Below are 15,731 nucleotides of genomic sequence, written 5' to 3'. Positions count from 1 at the left end.
TCCACACATGGGTGTTTTACATACAGCGGGTTTTGATCAGAGGCTCTTGCTCTTAAATGCTTCGCTCCAGTGCATTGCTTCGCTTGAAATTTGCATGGAGTTGGGGAGAGCAAAATAAATTCTACCGCCATCTTTAAAATGACTATAACTCATCTTAATCTCCCCCAATGTCCCTCAGAAGAGCCTCCACTGACAGCTTGCAGAGAGTTGTTTATAGCAGCAGCAGGCCCCCTGGCCAGGCAGCAGCCATTGTAACAGGAGCCGCCCCCAACCCTCCAGGGGGCAGCTGGGAAGCTGGAGGGAATAGCAGAGACCAGGAGGCGTCATTCTAAAACAAGCCACATGATACAGTACAGGGGAATGAAACACGGCAGAGACTGGTGTGTCTTTATGAAACAGGTTTTGTGCACTGAAAGACCAAGTTGGTTGTGCTGCGCTGACCCGTTGAGTTTCGAAGTTAGTTGGCTACAGGGTTTCCAAGCAGGATGAGCAAGGTGCAGGGAGTCATCCAAATCGGGTGAACAACCTCCTCGGCAATCAATCAAATTTCAATCAAATACATTTTATAAATTCATTTTTACATCAGCAGTTAGCCTAAAACCCTAAAGAACAAGCAATGCAGATGTAGGAGGAAAAACTCCCTTGAAAGGCAGGAACCTAGAAAGAAACCTAGAGAGGAACCAGGCTCCTAGGAGTGGCCAGTCTTCTTCTGGCTGGGTCAGGTGGAGATTATAAGAGCACATGTAAATTAAGGCCATCTTGTTCTTCAAGATGTTCAAATGTTCATAGATGACCAGCAGGGTCAAATAATAACCACAGTCGTTATAGAGGGTGAAGCAGTTCAACACCCCAGGAGTAAATATTAGTTGGCTTTTCATAGCCGAGCATTCAGAGGTCGAGACAATAGGTCCGAGAGAGCGAGTCGAAACAGCAGGTCCAGGACGAATTAGCACGTCCGGTGAAACTGGTCAGGGTTTCGATAGTGGCAGCATGACCAGGTGGATTGGGCACAGGTAGTCCTGAGGCATAGTCCTAGGGCTCATAGAGAGATTGAGGTTGCGAGAGAGTTCTTCTGACTCTCTGGCCTAAAACAAATCACACTGTGCATAATTACAAGGTCTCTCCCTCTCTCTCTTGGAAGTCCTGTAATGGCTCTTGAGGACCTACATCCAGAGTAACTAACTACATGAGTAAACCAGAACAGCAACCTGCCCAGACCATGTATAGTGTGTGTGTGTGTGTGTGTTGACCTTTACCTGTCCTGTGTTTGTTGGGCTTTTCTGTTCTCCTTTGTTTGCTGTACACTTCACACACTGGGAAGTTCAAGGAGAAGCCCTGCACTGTGGAATGTCACCACAAGATTGATTTTAGCAGCACCTGAGTTAGGGTTGTTGTTTTTGGGAGGTGAGGGGGTAAAGCACATGAGGCCTGCCATGAATATGTTCTATGTTGTTATGCATTTGATTTGTCATAGCAGTTGTTTATGATTCCCAATGACATCTGTTCTGTAAGTACTAAGTCAGCGCTGGCATTTTGACCGAGGCTTTAGGTTAAGTGTTAACACAATGTCCCCTTATGAGGTATGATTACATCAAAAATAGACCAATGTGTATTTAGGCAACACTGCCTAAAAATATAAAATCTGTATCTCTTGGATTTTTCCTCTCTCTGTCTTATCTCTCTGCACTAATTGAACTTCATGTTGTCTGTGCCTGTGTAAGAGTAACTCAGTGCATGATCTAGAGAAGATATCTGGTTTACCTATCCATGGCAAGGCTTGCTTGCATGTTAGACTTCTCCAATCAAAACCCTTAGACACTCATTCAAATGACAGTTAAAGAAGACTAGATATTGCTTGGGAGATCTTGTTCTCAAGAACACACACTCATACAGCTGTGTTTCCTTTTTCAAGATGTCAGTGGGAATCAGACCCATGGGGAGAGAGAGGTCGCTTATACAAAGTATGAGCTGAACTAACTGAACCCTTCCTTACCCCACCTCTAGAAGAAAACAAGGAGAGCTTTCAGGCCAGAAGTGACATTAGCTGTAAAACCATTTGCCATACTAATCATGGGACTAGGATTTATAGACCCCAGACTGAGGCCAGGAGTCCATTGAATTGTCTCTCAGTCCCTCCGTCACTTGAATAATCTTATTCCTGTGCCACGCTAGGTGACAAGAGACTTGGTGACTAGTCTGGAACTTCCCTGGCTGGTATCCCCTAATAATAAGCTTCCTTTACCCCTATATATTTCCCAAACAAAGATTTTTTCCCCTCCCGTGGTGTTACTGTTCTCTAGGGGACACATTCTTCTGCTGCTCCAGCTGGAACTTTTTTTTCCCCGTCAGCCTTTTCCACTTCAGAATGTCACTCTTACCGCCTGTGGGGTGATTGAGCTAATCCGACTTGCCCTCTTCATTTATTTTACCCACAATACCCAGTTTAATTAGCCCTGATAAATTGCTGGCTACAAGGGCTACTATGGTGACGGTGGTCTGACCCCCCTTGACAATCCCACACCCCATCCCTAAACGTGTGTTAGCGAGACAAACACTACCGTACTCATGGGCCTTCAGCGCAGCTAATGAGACTGCCCAAGCTAACGGTAGTGATGCCACCGTGGCCACTGCTGACTATGTGGCTCTGATCAAGATAACACCGACTGGCTGGCTGACTGACTCAGCCTCTCAGCAGGCTTGACCCCCCCCCCCCCCCCCCCCACACACCCTGTCCATTCATTAACATGCAGTTTAGCGCTCATAATGTTTCATTGCCTTCACTGAGTGTGAAGTAAAACGGAGGGGAGCACTGCACACACTCAAGCAGCACTACATCCATTTGGCTCTGGTTCATAAGCAGTGCTAACTGTAAGAAAAAGCAAACACAATTTAATTAAAACTGGCTATATTTAGGGGTCAACTGGTTTAAGGGGAGTGCTGGCCAACATGTCCAGATGATAAGGATCGGGTCTGCAATTTTGGTGGGACAAAGTAGGTGGGAACTAGCTTTATCTTTGTCTGTGTTTTTTTTCAAAATTGAGCCCAAGTACATCCTGTTTCCATTGATCATCCTTGAGATGTTTCTACAACTTGATTGGAGTCCACCTGTGGTAAATCCAATTTATTAGACATGATTTGGAAAGGCACACACCTGTCTATATAAGGTCCCGCTATATGAGGTCAAAGGAATTGTCCGTAGAGCTCAGAGACCGGATTGTATCTAGGCACAGATCTGGGGAAGGGTACCAAAACATTTCTGCAGCATTGAAGGTCCCCAAGAACACAGTGTCCTCCATCATTCTTAAATGGAAGAAGTTTGGAATCACCAAGACTCTTCCTAGAGCTGGCCACCCAGCCAAACTGGACCTCAGACTGGGGCGAAGGTTCACCTTCCAACAGGACAACAACCCTAAGCACACAGCCAAGACAACGCAGGAGTGGCTTTGGGACAAGTCTCTGAATGTCCTTGAGTGGCCCACCTAGAGCCCGGACTTGAACCCGATCGAACATCTCTGGAGAGACCTGAAAGTAGCTGTGCAGCAACGCTCCCCATCCAACCCGACAGAGCTTGAGAGGATCTGCAGAGAAGAATGGGAGAAACTCCCCAAATACAGGTGTGCCAAGCTTGTAGCGTCATACACAAGAAGACTTGAGGCTGTAGTTGCTGCCAAAGGTGCTTCAACAAAGTACTGAATCAAGGGTCTGAATACTTACATTTATTTTATAAATTAGCAAAAATGTATAAATCTGGTTTTGCTTTGTCAGTATGGAATATTATGTGTAGATTGAGGGAAAAATCTATTTAGTCAATTTTATAATAAGGCTGTAACGTAACAAAAGGAATTGTACGTTTTTTTTGTGACAAAGAAATTGTTGACTATAGATAAAATGCAGTAGTTGGTGGACCAACAAGTTGCCTTAAAGCGACCTCGTCACATCTCTCTTGTGTATTTCAAACTCAGCATTGCACCACTCCTGTCCCTCCCATGCCTCGGGTTGCTCTCTCTCTCTCAGGATCCCTGGAATGGCCCTTGAGGAGGGGCGGATGAAACCGTTACTACCTACTACAAACCCTAAACCTGATTGAACCATAATAACGATGTGGCTAGGCCATGTATAGTTACTGTGTGTATGTGGGTGGTGCCCTTTTTCTGTCCTGCGTTTGTTGGGCTTTTCTGTTCTTTTGTTTGCTGTATATTTCACACACTGGGAGTTTCAATGAGAAGCCCTGCATGGTGGAATGTCACCACAAGATTGATTGTAGCAGCACCTGGGTTAGGATTGTGTTGTTTTTGGGAGGTGAAGGGGGTAAAGCACACAAGGCCTGCCATGAATATGTTCTATGTTGTTATGCATTTGATTTGTCATAGCAGTTGTTTATGATTCCCATTGACATCTGTTATGTAAGTATTAAGTCAGCGCTGGCCTTCTGACTGAGGCTTTAGGTCAAGTGTTGACATAATGTCCCTTATGAGGTATGATTACATCAAAAATAGACCAATGCTTATTTAGGCAACACTACCTTTTGAGGTGCTTGTTTCTGTAATCATTGTTAATTATACAGTGCCTTGCAAAAGTATTCATACCCCTTGGGTTTCTTCACATTGTATTGTGTTACAAAGTGGGATTGAAATGGATTTAATTGTAACTTAATTGTAACAATCTACACATAATACTTGAATGTCAAAATGAATAGAAATATAGTTGTTGCATAAGTGTTCAGTCAATACATGTTAGAAACCCCTTTGACAGTGATTACAGCTGCAAGTCTTCTTGGGTAAGTCTCTAAGAGCTTTACACACCAGGATTGTGCAATATTAACCCATTATTCTTCAAGCTCTGTCAAGATGTTGGTGATCATGTCTAGACAGCAAATTTCAAGTCTTGCCATAGATTTTGAAGCAGATTTAAGTGTAATCTGTAACTTGGCCTTGTGTTGTAGGTTATTGATCTGCTGAAAGGGGAATTGATCTCTCTGTCTGATGTAAAGCAGACTGAAGAAGATTTTCCTCTAGGATTTTGGCTGTGCTTATTTTCATCCCTTTTCTTTTTTATCCTGAAACTCCCCAGTATTTGCAGATGTCAAGCATAGCAATAAGATGATGAAGCCATCACCATGCTTGAAAATAAGGAGGCAGTTACTCAGTGATGTGTTTTGTTGGATTTGCCCCAAACATAAGTCTTTGAATTTAGGCCAAAAAGCATATTCATTTGCTTTGTTTTTTTGCAGTATTAGTTTAGTGCCTTGTTGCATGTTTTAGAATATTTGTGTTGTTTATTTGTATTTTCTGTCATTATTGTTGTGTAACTATTTTTTTTATCCCTTATTTTACCAGGTAAGTTGACTGAGAACACATTCTCATTTGCAGAAATGACCTGGGGAATAGTTACAGGGGAGAGGGATGAATGAGCCCATTAAGCTGGGGATGATTAGGTGACTGTGTTGGTAAGAGGGCCAGAATTGGAATTTAGCCAGGACACCAGGGTTACCACCCCTACTCTTACAATAAGTGCCATGGGATCTTCATTGACCACAGAGAGTCAGGACACCCATTTAACATCCCATCTAAAAGACAGCACCCTACACAAGGCAATATCCCCAATCACTGCCCTGGGGCATTGGGATATTTTTTTAGACCAAAGAAAAGGGTGCCTCTTACTGTCCTGCGTTTGTCAAACACCATTTCCACCAGTATCTGGTCTCCCATCCAGGACCAACCCTGCTTAGCTTCAGAAGCAAGCCAGCAGTGGGATGCAGGGTGGTATGCTGCAATGTTGATTCCTCTTCAGTTTTCTTCTATCACAGCAATTGAACTCTGAACTCTAACTGTTTTAAAATCACCAATGGCCTCATGGTAACATCCCTGAGCAGTTTAATTCCTTTCCTGCAGCTCAGTTCAGAAGGACAACTGTATTTTTGATGTGTCTGGGTGGTTTAATACTTAATCCAAAGCATAATTATTAACTTGACCATGCTTAAAGAGACATTCAATGTTTGATTTGTTATTGTTTCCCATCAATCACAGCCAACAAGTGCTCAGCATATGTGGGAACACCTTCAAGACTGTTGGAAAAGCATTCCAGGTGAAGCTGGTTGAGAGAATGCCAAGAGTGTGCAATGCCAAGCTTTCATCAAATCAAAATCAAATCAAATGTATTTATATAGCCCTTCGTACATCAGCTGATATCTCAAAGTGCTGTACAGAAACCCAGCCTAAAACCCCAAACAGCAAGCAATGCAGGTGTAGAAGCACGGTGGCTAGGAAAAATTCGCTAGAAAGGCCAAAACCAAGGAAGAAACCTAGAGAGGAACCAGGCTATGTGGGGTGGCCAGTCCTCTTCTGGTTGTGCCGGGTGGAGATAATAACAGAACATGGCCAAGATGTTCAAATGTTCATAAATGACCAGCATGGTCAAATAATAATAATCACAGGCAGAACAGTTGAAACTGGAGCAGCAGCACGGCCAGGTGAGGCATGGTCCTAGGGCTCAGGTCCTCCGAGAGAAAGAGAGAATTAGAGAGAGCATATTTAAATTCACACAGGACACCGGATAAGACGGGAGAAGTACTCCAGATATAACAAACTGACCCTAGATCCCTGACACACAAACTACTGCAGCATAAATACTGGAGGCTGAGACAGGAGGGGTCAGGAGACACTGTGGCCGCATCCGATGATACCCCCGGACAGGGCCAAACAGGAAGGATATAACCCCTTTCATCAAGGCAAAGGGTGTCTACTTTGAATAATCTCAAATATAAATATATTTTGAATTGTTTAAGTCGTTTTTGGTTGCTACATGATTCCATATGTGTCATTTCATAGTTTTGATGTCTTCACTACTATTCTGCAATGTAGAAAATAAAGAAAAACCCTTGAATGAGTAGGTGTCTAAACGTTTGACTGGTACTGTATAATTTTTCTTCACTTTGACATTAGAGTACTTTGAGTAGATTAATGACAAAAAATGTCAATTAAATCAATTTGAATCCCACTTTGTAAGAAAATACAAGAAAGAAATACAAGGGGTATGAATACTTTTGTAAGGCACAGTTTTTTTTTATTTTTATTTCACCTTTATTTAACCAAGTAGGCTAGTTGAGAACAAGTTCTCATTTGCAACTGCGACCTGGCCAAGATAAAGCGTAGCAGTGTGAACAGACAACACAGAGTTACACATGGAGTAAACAATTAACAAGTCAATAACACAGTAGAAAAAAAAGGGGGAGTCTATATACAATGTGTGCAAAAGGCATGAGGTAGGCGAATAATTAAAATTTTGCAGATTAACACTGGAGTGATAAATGATCAGATGGTCATGTACAGGTAGAGATATTGGTGTGCAAAAGAGCAGAAAAGTAAATAAATAAAAACAGTATGGGAATGAGGTAGGTGAAAATGGGTGGGCTATTTACCAATAGACTATGTACAGCTGCAGCGATCGGTTAGCTGCTCAGATAGCTGATGTTTGAAGTTGGTGAGGGAGATAAAAGTCTCCAACTTCAGCGATTTTTGCTGTTCGTTCCAGTCACAGGCAGCAGAGTACTGAAACGAAAGGCGGCCAAATTAGGTGTTGGCTTTAGGGATGATCAGTGAGATGCACCTGCTGGAGTGAGTGCTACGGATGGGTGTTGCCATCGTGACCAGTGAACTGAGATAAGGCGGAACTTTACCTAGCAAGGACTTGTAGATGACCTGGAGCCAGTGGGTCTGGCGACGAATATATAGCGAGGGCCAGCCGACTAGAGCATACAAGTCGCAGTGGTGGGTGGTATAAGGTGCTTTAGTGACAAAACGGATGGCACTGTGATAAACTGCATCCAGTTTGCTGAGTAGAGTGTTGGAAGCCATTTTGTAGATGACATCGCCGAAGTCGAGGATCGGTAGGATAGTCAGTTTTACTAGGGTAAGCTTGGCGGCGTGAGTGAAGGAGGCTTTGTTGCGGAATAGAAAGCCGACTCTTGATTTGATTTTCGATTGGAGATGTTTGATATGAGTCTGGAAGGAGAGTTTGCAGTCTAGCCAGACACCTAGGTACTTATAGATGTCCACATATTCAAGGTCGGAACCATCCAGGGTGGTGATGCTAGTTGGGCATGCGGGTGCAGGCAGCGATCGGTTGAAAAGCATGCATTTGGTTTTACTAGCGTTTAAGAGCAGTTGGAGGCCGCGGAAGGAGTGTTGTATGGCATTGAAGCTCGTTTGGAGGTTAGAGGCATGAATGGATGTTTGTAGTATTTCTTTATAAACTCGTGCAGAAAACATCGACCCCCTTAGGGTACCTCCCATTGTGGTCTCTTAAACCCGTGAACCAGGCGTCCTGTCAACACGTATCCATTATGTAGAGAAAGAGCAGCAGTGCCCCAGCTCTGCACTTTTCCTTTTGTTGTCTGACTGAAACCTGCTTAACATACCTGCTAAAACCATGAGTAGTTCTGTGCCTCAACCAACCAATATAACCCATTGCATTTGTAAAACTAGCCTAAATATATGCTGTGATCAGTCTTGTTTTTACTTTTGATGTTCTGATTCTGTTTTCAGGTCAAAATCAGTGCCCCTGAATCTCATTGTCTATGAAGTTACAAAGAGAATTTGCATTGAGACAGACAGCTTTAGTAACAGATTTCATGCTGCTTTGTGCTGATAAACTATTATTTTAAAGCCTCAAAGTGGACAGGGATAACTGACAAATGAACTTGTCGGATGTAGGCTTCTATGATTGTGCTTGGGATAATGGGTGAGATTCTGTTTAGTATGCTTTACTAATCCCCCACTGGCACCTTTGCCAATTGAATAACATTATCATAATCCCTTAGCATTTTTTTTTTTAAATTCACAAACATCACTTTATTACTCGGTGTGTATGTGGTGTGTTTTTCCCTCATTTCATATTCTTACAGAGAAGCATGGATCAGAGGAAAGTTTTTCAGAGCTTAGTTTCCACTGCCTGAAAAAAAATAAGCGCTTGCTGAAATGTTTTAAACGCTATAGTGTCTTTCACGACTCTGAAATTTGCAACTTAACGTTGTATGTACTGTGGATTGCACCCTTCAACATGGCTCTTCCTTTTCTCTGGACTTTGTCTTCATATCTATCTAACTACCAGTAGAGAGGGAGAGAGACTGAGAAGCAGCCAGTAAGATAAACGTGAGGTGGGAAGGAGAGCGAGAGCAGAGTTTAATCATTTTAACTGAACTTAGAAGGCCCTTTGTATGTCACGACTTCTACCGAAGTCGATGCCTCTCCTTGTTCGGGCGGTGCTCGGCGGTCGACGTCACCGGTCTTCTAGCCCTCGCCGATCCATTTTTCATTTTCCATTTGTTTCGTCTCGTTTTCCCGCACACCTGGATCTCTGTTTCTGCCATGTCTTTGTGGTATAATTTATATGTTTGCATGTATGCGCACATTAGGCTGGTTGCGCTGGGTTATGTTAAACCCATATTTGTATTTTCGTGTGCCGTGTATTTTCGTTTGTGCCGTATGCTTTTGGTTCGCCAAATAAAAGGCTCCGTTTTGCCACCAAATATCTGCTCCTGCGCCTGACTTCCTACAGCCCTTCACGCATACCTTGACAGTGTATGTCTTTTTTAATCACCTTAGCTTCACTATGAATGAGGATTGGGTTCTGAAAGCCTCCATTCCCATAGCTGCCAGTCTCAGAATTGAACGCTACAGTATTAGTACTACGAATGTAGAGCGGAAAAGTGACAATCTAGTCTCTGAGTTGAAGGCTATTAGCAGTACAAAATGTGAATAGAAGTCCAGTTACGATTTCCATGGTTACCTTAAGCGATTTCACCTGTTCCTTAAACAAACTGTGAACAACTGTCATGATTCAAGAGCTGCGTTAGCAGACCTCAGTGGCACAGCAACAGCTGCCAGAGATAGAGAGAGACATACACACAGAGAGAGAGAGCGAGAGAGCGCATAAAACACATTGTGAAACACTGTCATAACATGTTCCTTGTCCTCCTGGTTCCCCAGCCACCCTGTCTAATTACCAGTTAGACAGCAGGTAAATGACAGACCATACATGAAAGTTACAATCAGACAGATGTGCAACTAAAGGCTCACATTTGTTCTCTGTACGTCTTTGAGCTAATTTACTGGCGGTCGGATGACAAAAATATTTAGCTTATTGAAAAATAAGTTCCCCAAGATAAAGTGTACTTTACTCTGTCTCTCTCACGATATAGTCCATTGGGAAACCCACACAAAAACAATTGATGGAGAATATGATGAACTGGCATTACGTCAAATTCATATTTTAGTTTATAATGGGCTGTATTGTATTCTTTGCACCCTGCCATCCGGAGTTTGTACCACTAACTCTGTCATTACCGACCATATCATGTTCAATGAGACCAGTACAGTTTTTTAAAAGTTCTCTACTGGTATTTGGAACTTTGGAACTTCTTAAACTTTATCAATTCATAGTACATCTTTTTTGGATTATATTGTGCTCCAGATGGACAAAGGTTCTTGGCTTCAAAGAACAAGAGCCACAGAGGTTTGACAGCTCATTTTGAATCGGCTTGTTTTAACACCTCGGAGGATGCCTTGTCCGTCGGTTGTAAATGTTTTTCATATTTCTCTATCTCATCAGATTATTTTGCTTGACATTAATTACCTTTGCCTTCAGAAATATATCATGTATGTTTCTCTGATCTGCTGTCTTTAGAGTATTTTACCTCCTTCGGTCTCTTCTCAATTAGGGCTCCTAAATTCACTATAACTTAATATGGATGATAAAAGCTATTTGTGTTAGCCATAGATCCTTTTGACATCTCTTCCTAAAAACAACGACTGGACGTAGACCAGTTATTTTCCAACCCACCATCCATCTTTCTTGTACTCTGTCCTCCACTCTCCTCCTCTCTCATGGTCTTTGTCACTGTCTTTTTTCCCTCTCCTCCCATGGTATCTATCTCTTTACTGCATTTATTGACCATACTGTTATTACCGCCCAAATCATATAGTGCAAGGGGAACAATCTTGTACAATATATTAATCTTTATATATGAGCCTGGATATATACCTTTTATAGTGTGTGGATAGCAACATCATCCATACATGTCCCTGACCTTAACACCCTATTGGTTTAACAATCACGCCCTGGTCTGTTTCACCTGTCCTTGTGATTGTCTCCACCCCCTCCAGGTGTCGCTTATTTTTCCCAGTGTATTTATCCCTGTGTTTCCTGTCTCTCTCTGCCAGTTCGTCTTGTATGTTCCAAGTCAACCAGCATTTTCCCTGTTCTCCTGCTTTTTGCATTCTCCTTTTTCAAGTCCTCCCGGTTTTGACCCTTGCCTGTTTCTGGACTTTGTACCCGCCTGCCTGACCATTCTCCCTGCCTTGACCACGAGCCTGCCTGCCACTCTGTACCTCCTGGACTCTGATCTGGATTTGACCTTTTTTCCTGTCCACGACCATTCTCTTACCTACCCCTTTGGATTAATAAACATTGTAAGACTCCAACCATCTGTCTCCTGTGTCTGCATCTGGGTCTCTGGCCTTGATATTAACAGCCTCAGGGGTCCTTATACACTTACTGTTGAACGCTTACATGTGTACATATATGTATCATGTTCTGTCTAGACATTGACATACTCAGAAGGGGGTTGTAACAGACCATTCCATCTAGATGATCCTGGCACTCGACAGATTGAGTAAGAGCGACACAAATCGGAAATATCATGTGTCAGTACAGTAATGGGCTACATATGAGCAAGATATTCAAGTATTATAAATATGTGACAAAAGATATTGCAGTTTAATCATTTTATGACCTCACTAAAGTCAAAGAAATGGGTCACTTTACTTCTTATCATTCAGAGCTCCTCTAGGTTATCTGTGAATGACACGGGGTCATAGTTCCACAACTCATACCATTCATTTTAACTGCTGATTATTTTCTTCTATAGTTCCACCCTTTTACTTTCCTAGTGAACTGCATTAAAGGTGTCTCCACGTGTCACAAAAGGTGTAATGAAATAATACTTTAATTGTCATTGAGCTTTGTTTTGTGCTATTATAAGAGTGGGCATGGTTTGGCAGTGCATATAGCATGTAGTGTTCTTTACTTGAGTGGCAGACTGTTGGTTCTTGCCAGTTGCCATCACCTGTATATGTAATCACTCATTAAACTTCCCAGTTTCACATTCAACACACCTGGACATTTTATCACAAACACCTATGAGCTGTCATGACGTTTACAATGATGTTTACAAACAACAGAATATCTCAAACATCATTCATATTCATGATTCACTCCAATTACAGGCCTGAAAGTCCCATTGTTTTTAGCATGGAAGCACGCCTGAAATATGCCCATTGTTTACCTTAGCGTAATGAAAAGAAACAGCTGTTTGTGAGATTGGGATCTGGTCCACGCTCTGCATTATTAACCTATTAAACCATGTTACTGGCCTGGAGTCTTATTTCCTGCACCCTCAGGCTGGTTCCACACACACACCCACCCACCCACCCACCCTCCCACACAAGCACGTGAGAAAGCTTGAAAGCAGAGACACAGAGAAACTCAGACTGAAACACAGGGCCGGCTCTAGCCTTTAGGGGGCCCTAAGCGAGATTTGGTCCCCTCCATTTTTTAAAGTGAATTTCCTGCAATTCTACACATCTTGCCATCGTGCAGAGATAAATAAATTGCAGTTTTACAGCTAATTTTCCGCTATTCTACACATTTTGCCATGGGGTGGAGAGAAATGTTTTCACTTTAAAGCTAATTTCCTGCAGTTCTACACATTTTGCCATGACTTATGCTATGTTAATAATATCTGAGTGAAAATTACTAACAAAATCAATGGGGGCCTCTGGGCACATGCCCTGCGTGCCTCATGCCCTGCCTGCCTTGTCGGTATTTGGCCATGATTAATACAATTTTAGATAGCTGGCTATAATTTACCAATCAAGGAATTGTTAGCTGACATGGCTAATTGATTGACTCTCAGTGACTGACGTAACAAGAGAAAAGTTGCTGATGCACAACCAAATTCCAAATTTGTGCCTTGTGTATTCTGCTATTCTAACTCTCAATACTAAGTTGAGATCCCAACTGAGGTCCTAAGAAATGTTTTATGATGTGTGTGTGGGTTGGGGGCCCCCTAGCGGCTTGGAGCCCTAAGCGACCGCTTATGTTGCTTATGCTTGGAGCCGGCCCTGCTGACACATCATACACATCCTTTGTTTCAGATCATCATGCTCCATTACTCATTGACATGGACAGGATGATAGACTGCACCGTTACCACTGCAGGTGTTGTTCCTGTTGCACTTGTGGATCTGTTTGGATGCAAATATCCATCTGATGGTTTTTCTGTTTGATTTATGGTAGCGGAAGGAAATCCAAGTCTTATGCGACAGCGGATATCTAATTCTCAGTTGCCAAGAAAGAAATCCTAGTGAATTCAAATCCTAAGAGCTAAGGGCTTTCTTATATTAGCTGTGAGTGTTATCAGCTTAGCCAAGCTGCGTTATCATGCCAAGGCTCTTATTTTGAGGGTCTGCAGTGCTTATACAAACAGCCCATTGGGAGTGTTGGGAGTGTCATTGTATGGTGGAGTGTAACTTGACCATGAGTGTATCTCTTTCACCCTGAATTAGGTGATAGGTGATAAATGTATATTACCAAGTTTCCAACATAGGTGCACAGGTCGAGAAATTTGAGTAATCAAGGTGACAGGCAGTGACACGTTCAATACCGCCTTGCACACTCTTGTCTGCATCTAGCTGATCTAGGGTGTAATCATTAGTCCAACAGTTGCAAAAGAGACTTTCTTTTGGACAAATTCAAGTATGTTTATCCCCGTTTCGTTCTAGTTGCTTACGTTTTCAAGAAACGTTTTTCGACAGATTCGGTGGAATGAATACACCCGTGATCACACTCAAACACAGTTCACTTTCATAGCAGCCACATACAAACAGCATGATAATTTTGCTCGTTGTAAAGTTCCATCTCGCATTCTCCTCCTCTCACCTTTTCCGTTTGCTTGTAGACTTCAGTGCAGAACTCATCAGTTGTCTGTGGCCGGGCGAAAAAACCTTTCCAAGCCAAACCTTTATATCATAACCATTAACCGCTACACAAACAGCCTACATCATTGTCACCATATTAGCTAATGTCATAGCTAGTCAACATAGCTACTAAAACGAACGTGTTAGTAAACCCGCTACAATCATGCAGTACAGTGTACAGTCAGCAAGCAAATAAGCAGTTACATCGGCGGGCTCAGTGGCAATAGATTAATAAAATGAAAAGCTTACCTTGAAGAGGCCTCCCGGGTGGCGCAGTGGTTAAGGGCGCCACCAGAGACCCTGGGACCCTGGGTTCGCGCCCAGGCTCTGTTGTAACTGGCCGCGACCGGGAGGTCCGTGGGGCGACGCACAATTGGCATAGCGTCGTCCGGGTTAGGGAGGGTTTGGCCGGTAGAGATATCCTTGCCTCATCGCGCATCAGCGACTCCTGTGGCGGGCCGGGCGCAGTGCACGCTAGCCAAAGTTGCCAGGTGCACGGTGTTTCCTCCAACACATTGGTGCGGCTATGTGCGGCTTTTGTGTTAAGAAGCAGTGCGGCTTGGTTGAGTTGTGTATCGCATGACTTTCAACCTTCGTCTCTCCCGAGCCCGTACGGGAGTTGTAGCGATGAGACAAGATAGTAGCTACTAACAATTGGATACCACGAAATTGGGGAGAAAAAGGGGGTAAAATTCAACACAAAAAAAGCTTACCTTGACTTGGAATAGCTTGACTTGGAATAGTTCCAGTGTTGGATAGCCAGCTGTTTGAGTAGTAGCTAGCTGCATTCCCTAGCTAAGTGAAAGTGACAAAATACAACAAAATACTGTTGTCTCTCTTGCATTTCTTGAACAGTATTGAGCAAATTAATTGTTTAACTACTCACCACATTTTATGCACTGCGGTGCTAGCTAGCTGTAGCTTATGCATTCAGTACTAGATTCATTCTCTGATCCTTTAATTTGGTGGACAACATGTCAGTTCAGCTGCAAGAGCTGTTGGAGGGCATCCTCTGGAAGTTGTCATAATTAGTGTGTAAGTATATGGAAGGGGGTGAGAACCATGAGCCTCCTAGGTTTTGTATTGAAGTCAATGTACCCAAAAGAAGACGGAAACTAGCTGCTACCATACAGAGTGCTGTTGAGGCTACTGTAAACCTTCTTTGCAAAACAGTGTTTTAATCAATTATTTGGTGACGTGAATATATTTAGTATAGTTTCATCTAAAAATACTAACTTTTTAAATGTTTCACTTAATGTTTCACTAAATTCACTGAGGAGGATGGTCCTGAGCCTCCACTGTCCCACATGTGTTTTGTGTTTCTCAGTGTAGATTCACTCCCGGCTGTGACCAGAGGTTGACTTAATATTCAGCACAAATTGATAAAGAAATTGATAAAGAAATATGCCGATGGGGAATCTGGTCGTTTTTTGACTTATTTTTGTGACTTGATTTTCAGCATCCTTCATGCAGTGACAGTGTTATGTTTGATGGGGCATAATCGTAATTGGAGGTGGCCTCTGGCTCCATCCATTTGGGGAGTACCTGAAGTCAGAGTGAAACCAAATCAGTAAACAAGGAGGAGGATAATTGTAATGGGATTTAACGAGCAGAGCTCCTGGTAAGACGCTTCAGGAGGGTGGTCACGTGGGCTAGCAAGGCAGAGGTCCTGGGTTTGAGCCTCGGTGTGAGCCAA

At 42.9% G+C, this 15,731-nt stretch overlaps 1 protein-coding gene across 1 annotated transcript in view; it reads left to right on the top strand.

Annotated features, from left to right (window-relative positions):
• LOC110486396 (serine/threonine-protein kinase WNK4) overlaps positions 1 to 15,731 on the top strand; it is a 71,052-nt gene that overhangs the window by 2,161 nt on the left and 53,160 nt on the right. The window lies entirely within an intron of this gene.

The sequence above is a fragment of the Oncorhynchus mykiss genome, chromosome 13 (assembly GCF_057628025.1).
Source record: "Oncorhynchus mykiss isolate SJ-2025 chromosome 13, ASM5762802v1, whole genome shotgun sequence".
NCBI classification, from domain to species: domain Eukaryota; kingdom Metazoa; phylum Chordata; class Actinopteri; order Salmoniformes; family Salmonidae; genus Oncorhynchus; species Oncorhynchus mykiss.
The sequence above is the reverse complement of the archived record's forward strand: the minus strand, read 5'-3'. Positions and strand labels throughout refer to the sequence as shown.